The following is a 13933-nucleotide window of genomic DNA, read 5'->3' as shown; positions in this document are numbered from 1 at the left end:
CGTTTTGGGAAATATGGATAATTGCAGCACTCTAGTGAGATGTATGGAGGCTCAGGTCAGTCAGATGCTGTGCTAGCCAGGGGACTTTATAACACATCAGAAGCAGACCTGAAATGGTCTAAGCAAAACAATAGGCTTTCATTGGAAGGCTATTAGGAAAAATACATTGAATTTAAAAGGCAAGATGAGAAACCAGACTAGAAAAGCCAGAAACTGGGACAAGTCTATGGAACCCAAAAGTGGAAAACAGGTCCTGGATGCCAGAGGCTTTGCCTACCTCAGTCTATTTTTATCTCTGTCTTCACTCTCTTTCTCTTCTCCTGCGTTCCTTCTCTATCTTCAGGGCTTTGACTTACTTCCCCAGAGAAGAGTAAAGAAGAATCTCTGTTATAGTATCTCTTATATTTTGTTAAACCATTGTTATCAATTCTGTGACACTCAGTAGTAGATGTATATTTCCTCTTCTTGGTGTTAAATAGGAAATATTGCCCTGTTCTAAAGCATGTCTCCCATCTCTTATATTACCTAAGAAGGCCCTAGAACAATCTTCTTTTGATTCCATGTCCTGATCTCAGGGTATACTGGGTAAGAAATTGAGCTACAAAGGCCCAGTGTAGGCTTTTTTGTCATTGTGGCAAATACTTGACAGAACCAACTAACCTGGAGGAAGAATTCACTATGGTCCACAATTTTGGAGATGGCCAGCTCCATCATTCTGAGCTGTGATGAGGCAGGACATCCAGGTAGAAGGGTGTGGAGGATTAATATGCTCACCCCAGTAGTCAGGGAGCACAGGGAATGACCCTGAGTGTGGTCATCCTCCACTTCCACTTAATTAACCCTGCCCTCAGCCTATGGGATGATGTTGTCCACACATATAGTGGGCCTTCCCTGTTGTTGCTGTTTCTAATGTCAATTATCTCTGGAAACACCTCTAGAGACACACCCAGAAGGCACTTCTCAATCTAATGTTGTTGGCAATTAAAATTCTCATAGATTCATCAGGCTGTACTTGGCTGTAGTTCTTGTTACTCTCTCTGAGGTGAGTAGATGGCTGTTATCTGTCTGTCTGTCTGTCTGTCTGTTCTGTTTTGTTTTTGTTTTTGTTTTTAAGTCAGCCTATACCCTAGCCAGGCTGAGAATTTTCCAAGTCTTTAAGTTCTGATTCTTTTAAAAGTTTAAATTACATCTTTAATTCATTTTTCTCTCCTGACACTTTTTAACTGCAAACTATCAAGAAAAGCCAAATAATTTCCTCAGAACCTTTCTTAGGTTTTCTCCAAGCAAAACACCTAGATCATCGTTCTTAGGCCCCAAGCACTGTATATGGCAACGTCGGCCTTTTCTAGCCTGTCCTTACAGACTCTTACAGAGTTTGCCTAGTTCTAAAGACTCCTTTACATTTCCAGGCATTTGTTGTAACAACATTCTTCCTCGTAACATCATTTGTGTCTTGATTTACTTTTATTGTTATAAGAAAATACTTGAGACCGTTATTCCAAAAGAAGTTGGGTCAGACAATGTATTTCTCAGTGTTTTAGAGCTAGGACATGGAAGACTAAGAAAGCTGATTTGGTGATTCGTGGAGGCCTACCTCTGTTACCATGGAGGCACTTGTTGCTGTGCCACGCCCACTCGATAACCCCCACCCGCCTACGTGACTCCTGTCATCTGCCCTGCTTGCTGTATGCTATTTAAGCATGAATTTCATCTTGTACAAATACATTCAGATTCACCACACTCTTGTGTCGAGTCTGTCATCCGCCGACTAATAAGTCGACTAATAAACCCACCTGACCAGAATTCTCATCCCGTAGAAATTGGGGTTCCGCAACGAACCGGTCCACGGCATTGCTGCTTCCTCTGGAAGGAGTAAAAGCACTCTCCCCTACCCCCCCATTACTTTGTTTTCCTTGCATTGACCCAACTCCGTGTCCTTTCTTATCTATTAACTCTCACCTTCAATTTGGTCCTGAAGATTAGTTCTTATTTTAAGAGAGCTTCAGTTTCTCCTGGGGCAGGGTTTCTCACTGCAGAGTGTTCAGATAGGCTGCTTCTGATAGCCTAGATTATGCTCAAGTGGGCAGATGGGGAAAGCAAAGTTTAACTCAGCATTCCTATGGCAAAGTTCTAAATAGCGAAACATCTTAGGAGCGACTCCTTGTGGATGTGTGGCCCTTCCTCCTTTTCCCACAGGCCCAAGACTTACTTATTCCCTTAAAATGAGATTGTTGGTTAGGCTGCCCACATGGTCTGAGCTCTCTTTGTTCTCGATGGAACTAGCTATCAAGTCTTTAACACACAGGATGAGACCTACCCTAGAGTCAAATCAAGAGACAGAGTAGGGAGGGCCTGGTGGGGAGGTCTAGAGATGAAAGGTCATCTGAGGCCAGCAGAAGAGAAAGATGGTTTTGAAGAATAGGTAGATTGGAACAGTGTATGTAGACACCATGAGCTCACTCATGGGACCTATATGAAGGCCCAGAAGGACACTTATTAGGCCTTTCAATTCTATCATTGATTCAGTCTGAAGATATACGTAGGGTCCATTCTTAATGGCTTCGTGAGCATCTTGATCTAACTTCAAGTCTGATTTATATTATGATGGTTAATTTTATGGGTTAAGTTGATCTCTTACGAGGTACCCATATATTTGGTTGAACATTATTCTGGGTGTGTTTGTGAGAGTATTACTTTGTATTAACATTTCAACTAGTAGACAGAAAGCAGTTTGCCCACCCTATTGAGTGGACTTTATTCAATTCATTGAAAGCCCGAAAGATATGTAAGAATTCACTCCTGCATGTCTTACAGCTGGGATATCATTTTCTCATACTTTTGGACTTGGATTTGAAATGAACCAGTTGGCTTTCCAGATTGCCAGCTGCAGATCTTAGCCTTCTTGCTTTCCATAATCATTTGGGCCAATTCCTTATGGCAAATCTCTTCCTACTATATGTGTGGCAATCTAGCACATAAGAACATCTTCAAATATATAACATAATGAATGTTCTCTCATATTCACACATTTGTATGTATATGTGTTGCTATGTATTATGTTGGTTCTGTTTCTCCGTGGAACACTGATTATTACAGTACTTTAAAAACATCGGAAATTTTAGAGATTGTGTGTGTGTGTGTGTGTGTGTGTGTGTGTGAAATTTCAGGCTGATGCTTCATAAATGAAGTATCTACTAAAAACCTAAATGAAGGAGAGCTTCAATATGTATTTACTGAATAAATGAATGTACAAAGCATACATTGGAAAACACTAGAACAAGTCCTAGACATCGAAGACAATGGTGTGTTGTCAAAAAGGTATGGGATTTGAACTTATAAAAGGTACATGCTAAAAATGCCCATAAGCTGAATTCATATACTATGAATCAGCTTATGCAATGCAGAGATTATTTCCTTCTTTCTAGAACTCATCACATAGTAGGTGTGCAGCAATTAGTGGAACAGTCTTTGAAGAACCAAGTAGGTCATTTATTGCCTTTCAGATGTACACCTGCTCTATCCCAGGCACACTGGACCCAGAAAAGAACTGGAGTCTTCTCTGCAACTGGATATTGAAACGCTTAATATGGTGACATTTACTGTCATTAATTTAGACTCCTGGAACTTAAAACTTAGAGGCAGTTTATCTCTTTTCTACTGCGACTTATAAGTAACTTCAGAGGAAGAATGAGATAGGGACAGAGGAAGGAAAAGAGAGGAGAGAGAGAGAGAGAGAAAGACAGAGACAGAAATAGAGACAGAGAGTCAGAGAGACAGAAAGAGGAGGAGGGAACCCTAATGGGCAAAGGCCTTCTTAGAATTCAAGACCTAATTGTCTGAATGTTTGTTTTCCCCATTCCCAGGATGAAACTATGACCCTCAAGGGTCAGATATGAGGATGGAGGAGCTTTTGAAAGATAGGTCAAAGGTAGACACTTCATACACAGGTTTCATGCCCCTAGAAAAGAAACTTGAAGGAACCGTTGTCTTCCTTTCTTCACATCAGATTCCATCACATGAGATTACAGATGATGACTCTCCCAATACTGAGTCTCCTGGAACTTTATCTTGGGCTTCTTAGTCTTTGCAATCATGAAAAATGTGTTATCTACAAGGCAAGTGGCTCTTGTTATTTTGTCGTAGCAGTATAAGCAGACTAAGATTACGGGAAATGGTTGGCCACCTCTTGAGGTGTCTAGAACCAGCTGTAGATGTGTCTGAAGGACATCAGCATTCCACAAGGGACTAAAGCCAATGCTTACTCTCTGAATGCCACCCAGATGTTGCTCTCATTGGTTCAACATTACTGTGTAAACCCTCTCTCCCTCCCAGGTAACATTTCCTTCTTAGTCAGTGGGCACAGTTGAGGCTCTGATACTAGGTGCTTCATGATGCTGACTGGACACACACCTGGCCTTTCCCCGTCACTGTGTTTTATGGGGTCGGGTTATCCGACAGCCACTATGCAGCCACCTATACCCAGAATGTCTTTTCTCACACATTGTCTTCCTGGATGAGTCCTTCTTATCCTACAAAGAAGAGCTCAAGAAGCCCTCTTTACCAGAGGTGTGTCCTGACAAGAGACCAATGCCCTGTCAATGCATCGGTAAAGGGCAGGGAGATAAGACCACTCCAGAGAGGGTTTCAGGGACCAGCATCTGCTTTATTACTTGTGAGCCACCACTTATATTGTAGAAGCCTATCAACTATGATTGATTAGCACATTACCTCACCTTGGATAATGAACATTCAGACAATCAGGGTCGATATGCAGAAGAAGAGCATTAAAGAAAACTTGAAGAGTGCAGACTCGTCTGCAGGGCAGCTGCAGGCTACTCACGGCACTTCAGAATTCAGCGTTCTGACTTCTGGGGCATGGTGCACCATGCTTCTTATTTAGAAGCAGTGTGCCAAGGTGGACTGGCTGCCAGGTCATGCCTGCATTTCTTCCCCTACATCAGTGTTACCAGGCATAGATTATGGCTCAATTGTCTTTGCTTCTGGCTATCCTTGCTCAGTGATTGCCCTCGCTACCCAGCTTTACAGTTTTGTTTTATCGTCCAGCTCCATTAGAACGAAACCAGGAGCTCTATCAACCTCATTCTGCTTCTCCAGGGTAAACACGGGAACTGGTCCATGACAGACACCTAGTGTAGATTTGAGGGAAATGATCCAATGGTCTCAAACTTTACTTTCTTTTTGTCTTTGTCTTTCTTCTTTCACCCAGCACTCAAACACCCAGAGAACAGATGTGATCGGTTCCAGATAATGTTCTAAATCGTTATTGCTTTAAAAAAAAAAAAACTCTCCCCTTAACCTTTAAAGCCAGCCGGGGCACACTATTGTGTGAGAAGCAGCTTTTAGATGCAGGCATGGATGACATTCATTCTTCTGGCCTCAGAGCTCGCCTCAGCCTCTTGTATCTTGCATGGATGTGTTGTCAGAGAATATTTTTATCATCCTGTCATGCTTAGAAAGCCGGGTCCTTGATCCTAGTCATTTCTAAGTCAAAAGTGATATAGTCTCCCAATCCCCGTGCTCACAGTAAATCCCTGGTAGAGTCTCCTGCTTTGGGGAGATGTGTGACATGCTCTTTTTGCAGCACATCTCAGACACCTGCTCAGTGACGAAAGATAATTTAACACCTGCCCAGGCTTCCCTAGTGGCCCTGCTTAATAGGATGGAGAATGTAGTGTGAGAAGAGTTGGAGAGTCCACCAGTGTTACAGGGTGAGAGCATCTCCACAGTAGCCTCTGCCTCTGCTTGGCTTCACAGGGGTATCCCCGGCTGGTCAGTCTTCTTCAGTAATAATGCACCTCCTCCATGATTTGCTATGGCTCTGTCATATAGAGGAGCCCTGAGGGACATGGGGTCTGACAGCTGTCTACTGTAAGTGCTAGACTCTAAGGTACGATGGTCGCTATAGGCCTTCTTGCCTGAGCATCTGTTGTAAAATAGAATTCTTTACATCTTCCAAAACTGTTCACCGAACAAGAAAACCCAAAGTATGAAATGAAATGTATTGGAGTTACCAAATGTTTGCCGATGTCTATTCTTTCAAGTAAAATAGTCTATAGCTTAGATAGGATGTTTGGGGACTGGTCAAAGCACTAGACCAGAATAGACTTATGGATATTTTAGTGTTAGTCATGGAGTCCTGGTAATGCAAGACAGTGAGGGTGCAGCTTGTGTACAGTTGAAAGGCACAAAAGTCAGTAACAAAGAAAGAGATGGGGGTGGGGAAGAGTGAGGGGGGAGGGAGGGAGGGAGGACGAGAGGGAGAAACAGAGAGACAGACAGAGAGAGACAGAGAGAGAAATTGATTGATTGATTTACATGTGTTACCTTAAGTGTTCTTAGTGAGCACATTTCCATTTCTAGGCATGAGAGAGATGGTGGCGATGCTGGGTCTTGGTGCCCGTGAGTCTCTTATAAGCTGAGCCCCTGGATGAGATTCCAGCACCTGTAAGGTGTTCTTCTCTTATTCTCAATCTCTTTTAATCACATTTACGTATTTATTTTATTTATTGTGTGTTTGTGAGTGTGGATATGGATGTGTGTGCCGGTATGTGTATGTATGCATGTGTGTACATGTTGGGATGTGTCTGTGTATGTGTGCATGTGTATGTAGGTCAGCAGACAACTCACAGGAGTTGGTTCTCTTTCCCTGTCATGTGGGTCACTGGAATTGAACTCCTATTGTCAGGCTTGGCAGCAAGTACCTTTACTGGCTGAGCCACTGCCTTAGCTTCATGAGGTAGACTTCTTTTAACCTCATTTATTTACTTTAGTTTATGTATTTATTCCTGAATGTATGTATGCATACCATGTGTGTACAAGAGCCCCAAGAGGTCACGAGAAGACCTTGGGTCCACTGGAATGGGAATTACATGGAGCTGTGAGCTGGCTTGTGGTTTCTGGGAACCGAAGCCAGGCCTCGGCAACAGGGCTAAGTAAGCCATGTTAACCCCTCTGGTCTCCAAAGCATACTTCTCCTAGTCCTTTTTATTATGTACTGCCCATGACTAACACAACCACGTATCATTTACTGAATAGTACTGTATGTATTAAGTGGGGCAAGCAGTTTGTGGGTAATTGGAAGGGGCAATTCTTACAGAATTTTTTTGTTTCTGGTTTTGACTTTATGTGATGAAGTTTGAACCTTAGACTCTGGATCAGATGTAATCCCAGTAAAATGGTGATGGTAATGATGACATACTCAATGCTGATGGCCACCAACCTCTGGTTACTTCCTCGGTGTGCCCACCATGACAGTGCCTTACATGATCTGTCTTCTTTTCATTTTGCAATGATTTTACATATTTGGTAATTAAGATGCTTTGGATGACATCTTTTTGAATGAGGTATAACTTTATAGGGACTACTCTGTGACTTTTTTTAATATATGCACACTTGTGGGAGCTCCATTCCCATCAGGTTAAAGGTGTGTTCATCAATGCTCCATCCTTGTTGACATCATCAGCTGCCCAGATTGCTCTGGTCTTAGGAGCTAGGACTTTATAGACAGGAAATGATGTTACAAGACTGTTTTAGCGTCTGGTTTCTTTGCTTCAGCAGAATGTTTCATCTATGCACTGTTGTTTACTTTTACAGGGCTGAGACTCAGATTCAGGGCCTTGTTCACACCCCACAAGGGCTTCACTATTGAGCTACCTTCCCAGACCCAGAGATTTTTGTTTCTTTTTAACATACTGTAGTGCATAAGTGGTGTTCCTTCTATGCTCCAGCCAACAGTTACCTGGCAACAGCTAGGTAGGCGTGGCTTGTTGTAAAAGGGGCTGTTTGGCCCCTCCTCTCTCTTACTCTCTCTGCCCCTTTTCTCTCTCTGACTCTTTTCTCTCCTTGACCTCTTTTCTCCTTCTCTCCCCTTCCTCCTCCCCCTCTCTCTACATGCTCCTGGTAGGCCTCCAGGCCTCTTTTCTCCTTCTCCTCCTTCTGCTCCTTTTCCTCCTCCTTCTTCCTCCTTCTTCCTTCTCTCCCTCTCTTTTCTCCTCCCTCCCTCTCTCTCCCCTTCCCCCATCCTTCCCTGTCTCTACTCCTTTCTCAACTCCCCTTCCCATGCCCTAAACTCTATTCTATACTATACCTTGTACCCGTTATATGGCTGATACTTCATGCAGAAGGGATGGCTCAGCATGGGCCTGCAGAGGCATCCCTCTCATCTCACCATACTGCACTCTATCAAAAATATCCTAGTTCTTTTTATAAAACACAAGTGTAATAATTGAATGTTCATGTGCAGGTGCATGTGCCTGCATGTATGTGTGTGTGTGTGTGTGTGTGTGTGTGTGTGTGTATGTATGTATGTATGTATGTGTGTGTACCAGTCTTTTTCTTTTGTAATCCTAGAGAAGAAGTCTGCCTAGGAGTAGGTGATATCTGCAGACCAAATATAAACAAACTGACTTCAGGGTGCAATGCATGAGACTGGATCACCAGTCAACCATGCTGCCCTTTTCTACTGGTTCCCTGTAATGGACTACACCTTGAAAATGCAGCCATTTTCCAAGACAGAAGGCTGGACTATTGCTACAGCCAAGGCTTCTATTCCTTTACCCACTCTTGATTCGAGTTTAACAGACGAGGTAGTACTTTGATGTTCGAATTGTGCCTTTGATCAAAAGCTTGCTGGCTCTCTCGTGTCTCTTAGAACAAGACAGTAGCTGTATTGTGCTGGCTCATGTTGTAACATTTTGGACAGCAGAAATGACATTTACATGAAACAGCCATCCTTGGAATGCACGAGATAAGACAATTTCTACAGCTCATCGAAGAAAAGTCCCCAGCGTTGACTTTAAATCAAACAGAAGTAATAGCATGCCATCCTGGCTTCCCCTTCTCTACCTGCTGTTAATTAAAATCCCGATAAGAGAACTCAGTCAACATCCATAGGAGGGAGACTGAATCGTGGTGTAAAAATGTTCAGATGAAAGTACAGTTAATCAGAATTAAAACAAAAGGCTCCCATGCACACCTTTCATTCACCTTTTGTTTCTGCTGGGTGAGAAGATTAATATGTGAAGGTAATTTCTATGCATCCCCCCCCCCCAACCTCCTGCTGTACTTTCCAAACTGAACTGCTGGAAATAATTGAACAATTACTTTGTGCAACGTTATCAAAGTTTACTAAATTGTTCCCATCAGCTCTGCCCAATTACTAACTTTGGCTGATTTGCATATTGCAGAGCAGAGTGATGTAAAGGGTTTCCGAAGTTGATCCTAGTTATTTTTGAGCAGGGAGAACTTGCAGAGTTCATTTGGTTCAAATCTATCCCTCTTGGAGATTAGGAAGCTCGGGGGCAGAGGGATGAAATGTCCTGCCCAGGGTTCATATAGAGTACAGACAGGGGACCCCACCACCACCCCTGCACCTTCTGTAGGGCTCCGAATGGGCCAACCCTTGCCAGCCTCCACAAAGCAAGGGTGCATATCCACATTCTCGAATGTTTCAATTAGTTCTAATTTAGATATGACATTGAGCATACACTTAAAATGCAAATCCATTTTGACAGGACCGGAAATGATAAAGGCAGATGATTCCATTTCAGTTTAGTAGCTCAAGGGACTGGAATTTGTTTGAAGCAGAGGCTGAAGGGCTCTAAATGAAGCATTGTTCTTTCTTTGGGTGAATAAAAGCCAACTTTAAACATTTCTTATTCCATCCCTGTTTCTGGATCCTCGTCTTGCATCCTTTTGGGACTTCAATTTTATTTTTAAATGCATAGAGTGGAAATTTAACAACGCTTGTACAAGTAAGAGGATCATGTCACACACCTCCACATATTGTCTCTGCATCATTCAATAGCATATGGCTTGTTCTGTTCTGCCTTTGGTCTTCATCTATATGCACGTTCCCACTCAATAGATTATTTTAAAGCAAATCACAGGCGTTACAATAGTTTATCTGTAATTTCTTCAATCCTGATCTCATTTTTTCTTTTGTTACTGTATCTTTATAATGTTTTAAAATACATTGTATAGTTTTTCTTTTGTTATGTTTGTTTATCTGATAATCTCACCCATGTATGTATTACTTTCTGATAGTGCTTACCCCCCACCCACTTTTATCTCTTCCTAGCCCAATCCCCTCTCCTTCCCTACAATTCCTTTCCTCACATTCATACTTACTTAGGTCACTATGTGTTCCATATTTAAAATCTTTCTGAAAGAGGCAAGTTATCATTATGCATTCCTGGATAGCCTGGAACTTTCTATATTGACCAGGCTGGCCTTAAACGCACAGAGGTCTATCTATATACTTCCCACTCTTGAGTGCTTGGAATAAAGGTGTGCACCACCAAACCCAATGCTAAGACTGGTATATAACAAAATGCCATGCAGACATTTTAATGATATTTCTGACATAGTCTTTATAATTATATCAATAACATGCAATGTAAGTTCCCATTGGATAATACACACAAGCTCTAAAGAGATGTATATCAGATTGTAGTTTGTTTTTTTATTCTCTTCTTGTCTTTGTTTTATATTGTCTAGTTTTGATCAAACATGAAATGTTTGTGCAGTAAAACAAAAAAACAACATGGAGCTCAAAGCCATCCAGAAAGTCCGTGTGATGGAGTGAAAATGGATGTTGCATTCTCCTACTTAGATTATACCAAGAAGAAGAAATGTTCTTTGGTGTGTGGTGGAAAGGTGTCTACCTAATCAAATTCAGTGAGAGCGGCGGTAGGTATGATAAAAGTTTTATGCTCCAGCAAGTGCTTAAGCACTCATGATGGGCCAATTATTATGCTTTTTGCAATAGTCTTCAGACTAGAAAGAAAGAAAAGACCACAATTCTTTGCTCCTTAAAATGAGGTCTGTGGACTAGTGGTGTCAGCATCTCCTGGAAGCCTGCTGGAAATGCAGATGCTTGGGTCCTGCCGCACACCTGCTGAGGCTGAGTCTGTTTGTGCAGAGCCCCCAGGGGATTCCAATGCTCCTCCAATATGGGCAGCTCTGGGTGGGTGGGAGCATCCTCGACTGCTGGACAGTTGCCTCATTTGCTTCTTCCTGGGTTTCTCTGGGAACATTTCAGAGGAAGGGGCAGTGGCAATGTCTGGGGTATAAAGCACACACGTGCATGTAGTGGCTAGTTCTTGATACCTCCACTTTTGATCAAGTGAGCAGATAGTTGTCTCTCTTATCCATAGCCTTTAATGACTCACCAAGGCTAATGAAGTATTTACAGAATTCTTGACCACTCATTTAAGGCCCTATAAAGACTGGACCTTGAAGACACTGATCTTTTTATTCTTGGCATGCGTCTATCTTTTCAACAATGTGTCTTGGACCCTCCCATTCTTACCCTGGAAAGGACCATTTGCCCCTCTCTATCTATTAATGTGCCAATGAAGAGAGCCATCTCTCCTAGTAAGTCTTCCAGTGATACGGCAGCATCTTCTCTTTCATCTTGTATTGGCAGAGCCATGCCAGTGCCATTTGCTCATGCCTGTGTGCTGTGAAGAAACTTAATTCCCCACTGCCTCAGTTTCTTGCTTGTAAAATCAGGATAGTGATTCTTTCTCTTCAGGATTGACCTCAGGGTAGAAATCACAAGTGAATGTAAAATTAAAGCAAAATGTATTCCAAGAACTGTTTTCTATGCTTTTTTTCTTTTTCTTTTTCTCTTTCTTTCTTTCTTTCTTTCTTTCTTTTTTTAATGGTTGTAAGATGTTTTATTTTAGAAAGGCGAGAGAGGAGACAGGAAAGTAGGGGCTGGCCATCTCCACATGGCTGGCATGGAGAGGGGGAAGGGAAGAGGAGAAGAGAAGAGGAGAAGGGGGAAGGGAGATAGAGAGAAAGAGAGGAGAAGAGAAGAGCTCTATGCTTTTTAATATTGGAAAATCAGTAGGCTTCATAATAGTTCGATGAGGCAGCAATATTGTTCTCCTTATTCTGCAAGTGAAGAGATGGAGGCAGAGCAGTTGAGTAACTGGACCAAGATCAACATAGTAGGAACCCAGGGGTGAGCTATACTGTTTCATTTTCTTTCTTTCTCTCCTTCCTTCTTTCCTTCCTCCTTTCTTTCTTTCTTTCTTTCTTCCTTCCTTCCTTCCTTCCTTCCTTCCTTCCTTCCTTCCTTCCTTCCTTCCTTTCTTTCTTTCTCTTTGGTGTGTGTGTGTGTGTGTGTGTGGGTATGTGTGTGTGTGTTAGGAAGTGTTGACATGAGATGTAATTTTTCAGTAAATCAAAAAATTTACATTTATCCAAGTGTGTGTCTGCCCTGAAGACCAGGACAAGTTGTCAGAGTCTGTTTTCTTCTCTTCACAATGTGGGTTCAGGGGGTTGAACTTGGGTCATCAAGGTTGGCAGCAAGTTTACATGCTGAGCCATTTTGATTACCCTCTTTTAGTAATTGTAAGTGCACAAAAGAGTACTATTAACTCCAGGCATGAGGTTGCACAGAAGTTCTCTTGAACATTCTCATGCCACTTAACTGAATCTTTATCCCCACTGAGAAACAGCCCCCTGTCTCCCCTGCCCTCAGCTCCCTGGACCACTCTGCTCCATTTCTAGGAATTTGCTCATTTTGGACTCATTGTGTTAATGGCAGTGGATAGCTTTATCCTTCTCCACTGGGCTTATTCACCTGGGTCAGCATCCTTCAGGTGCTCTATGTTGTTACAAGTGATAGGCTTTGCCTTTTCTAGAGACTGCAAATATTCCACTGTCTGTACGCAGAAATTATAGCCCCAGTGTGGTATTGATGGGATTGTAAAATGGTACAGCTAGTATGGCATATTATGAAGTATACTTAAAATACTAAGATGAGAATTACTCTTGATCTAGCCATCTGACTTTTGGATACTTACCCAAGATGATTGAAATCAGAGAATTACTACTTTTTCCCTTGAGACAGCTTTTGTAGCTGCTTGTATTATGAAGGCTAATTATGTTCCCCCAATAATCGTAGCTTCTGGGAATCTGCCCCAAGTTGGTTCTGACTGGTAAATAAAGATGCCAACAGCCAATAGCTGGGCAGGGCAGACAGAGGTGTGATTTTCAGGATTCCTGGGAGTGGGCGCGGGATGAAAAGGAAGTGGGACATTGACGAGGTGGGGAGAGTGTGGAGAGGAGAGATGCCATGCCTGAGGAGAGTGCAGGACAGAGAGGCGTGGTCCCCATGTGAAGGAGCTGGGAGAATGTGGTCCAGAGTAGCCAAGACGGAACATAGAGTTAGTACGCAATAACTCGGGATTAACCTCATGGAGGTTAGGCAGTGGCCAAGCTATTGAGCTGCTTAAGGCTTATTAAAATATAAAGGCTGTTTATGTATCTTTTATTTGGGAACATAAAGCATCGAGACAGGTAGCAAACTCGCCACAAGGATTTATTAATAAATATTTCAATGGTTTTCATGAATCATGGGCTAGAACTCACTACATAGCACAAGTTGGCCTTGGACTCCCTATCCTCTTCCATCTCAGAAGTGCTGGCATTACATGCATATGCCAGCATCGATTTATAATAGCCCAAAGGAGAAGATTATCGAAGCATCTATTGTAGATGAGGTTTCGGGTCAATGGGACGATCACCTTGTCTCCTAATCCCTGTTGAAGAGCTTTGAACGCCAGCGCCTGTGGTTATACATCCCTTCTCATATCGGTAACCCCCCTTTAGATGCTCTGATTCTGGCTGGGACAAGAGTACTCTGTCCGGCCTCAGCCATTGTCTCAGGTAGGTCAGAGCGAAGCCACTTCTGGGTTTTCTTAGGAAGAGTTATGGCCTACCTAAGCAAGAGGAAGAAGGAAAAGGCTTTTCAACATCTATCCACAGTACCAGCTGTCCTTCCCAGTTCCCTCTGCTGACGAGATCATAGAAGCAAGGAAGAATCCTGAAGTTGGAAGTCAGAGACATGGGTTCCTTGATTTACATGTGATGTAAAGATTACCTAAGACAGTGGCTT

This window comes from Mastomys coucha, unplaced genomic scaffold, assembly GCF_008632895.1.
Source record: "Mastomys coucha isolate ucsf_1 unplaced genomic scaffold, UCSF_Mcou_1 pScaffold22, whole genome shotgun sequence".
In the NCBI taxonomy this organism is placed as follows: domain Eukaryota; kingdom Metazoa; phylum Chordata; class Mammalia; order Rodentia; family Muridae; genus Mastomys; species Mastomys coucha.
This window is presented reverse-complemented; position numbering follows the sequence as displayed.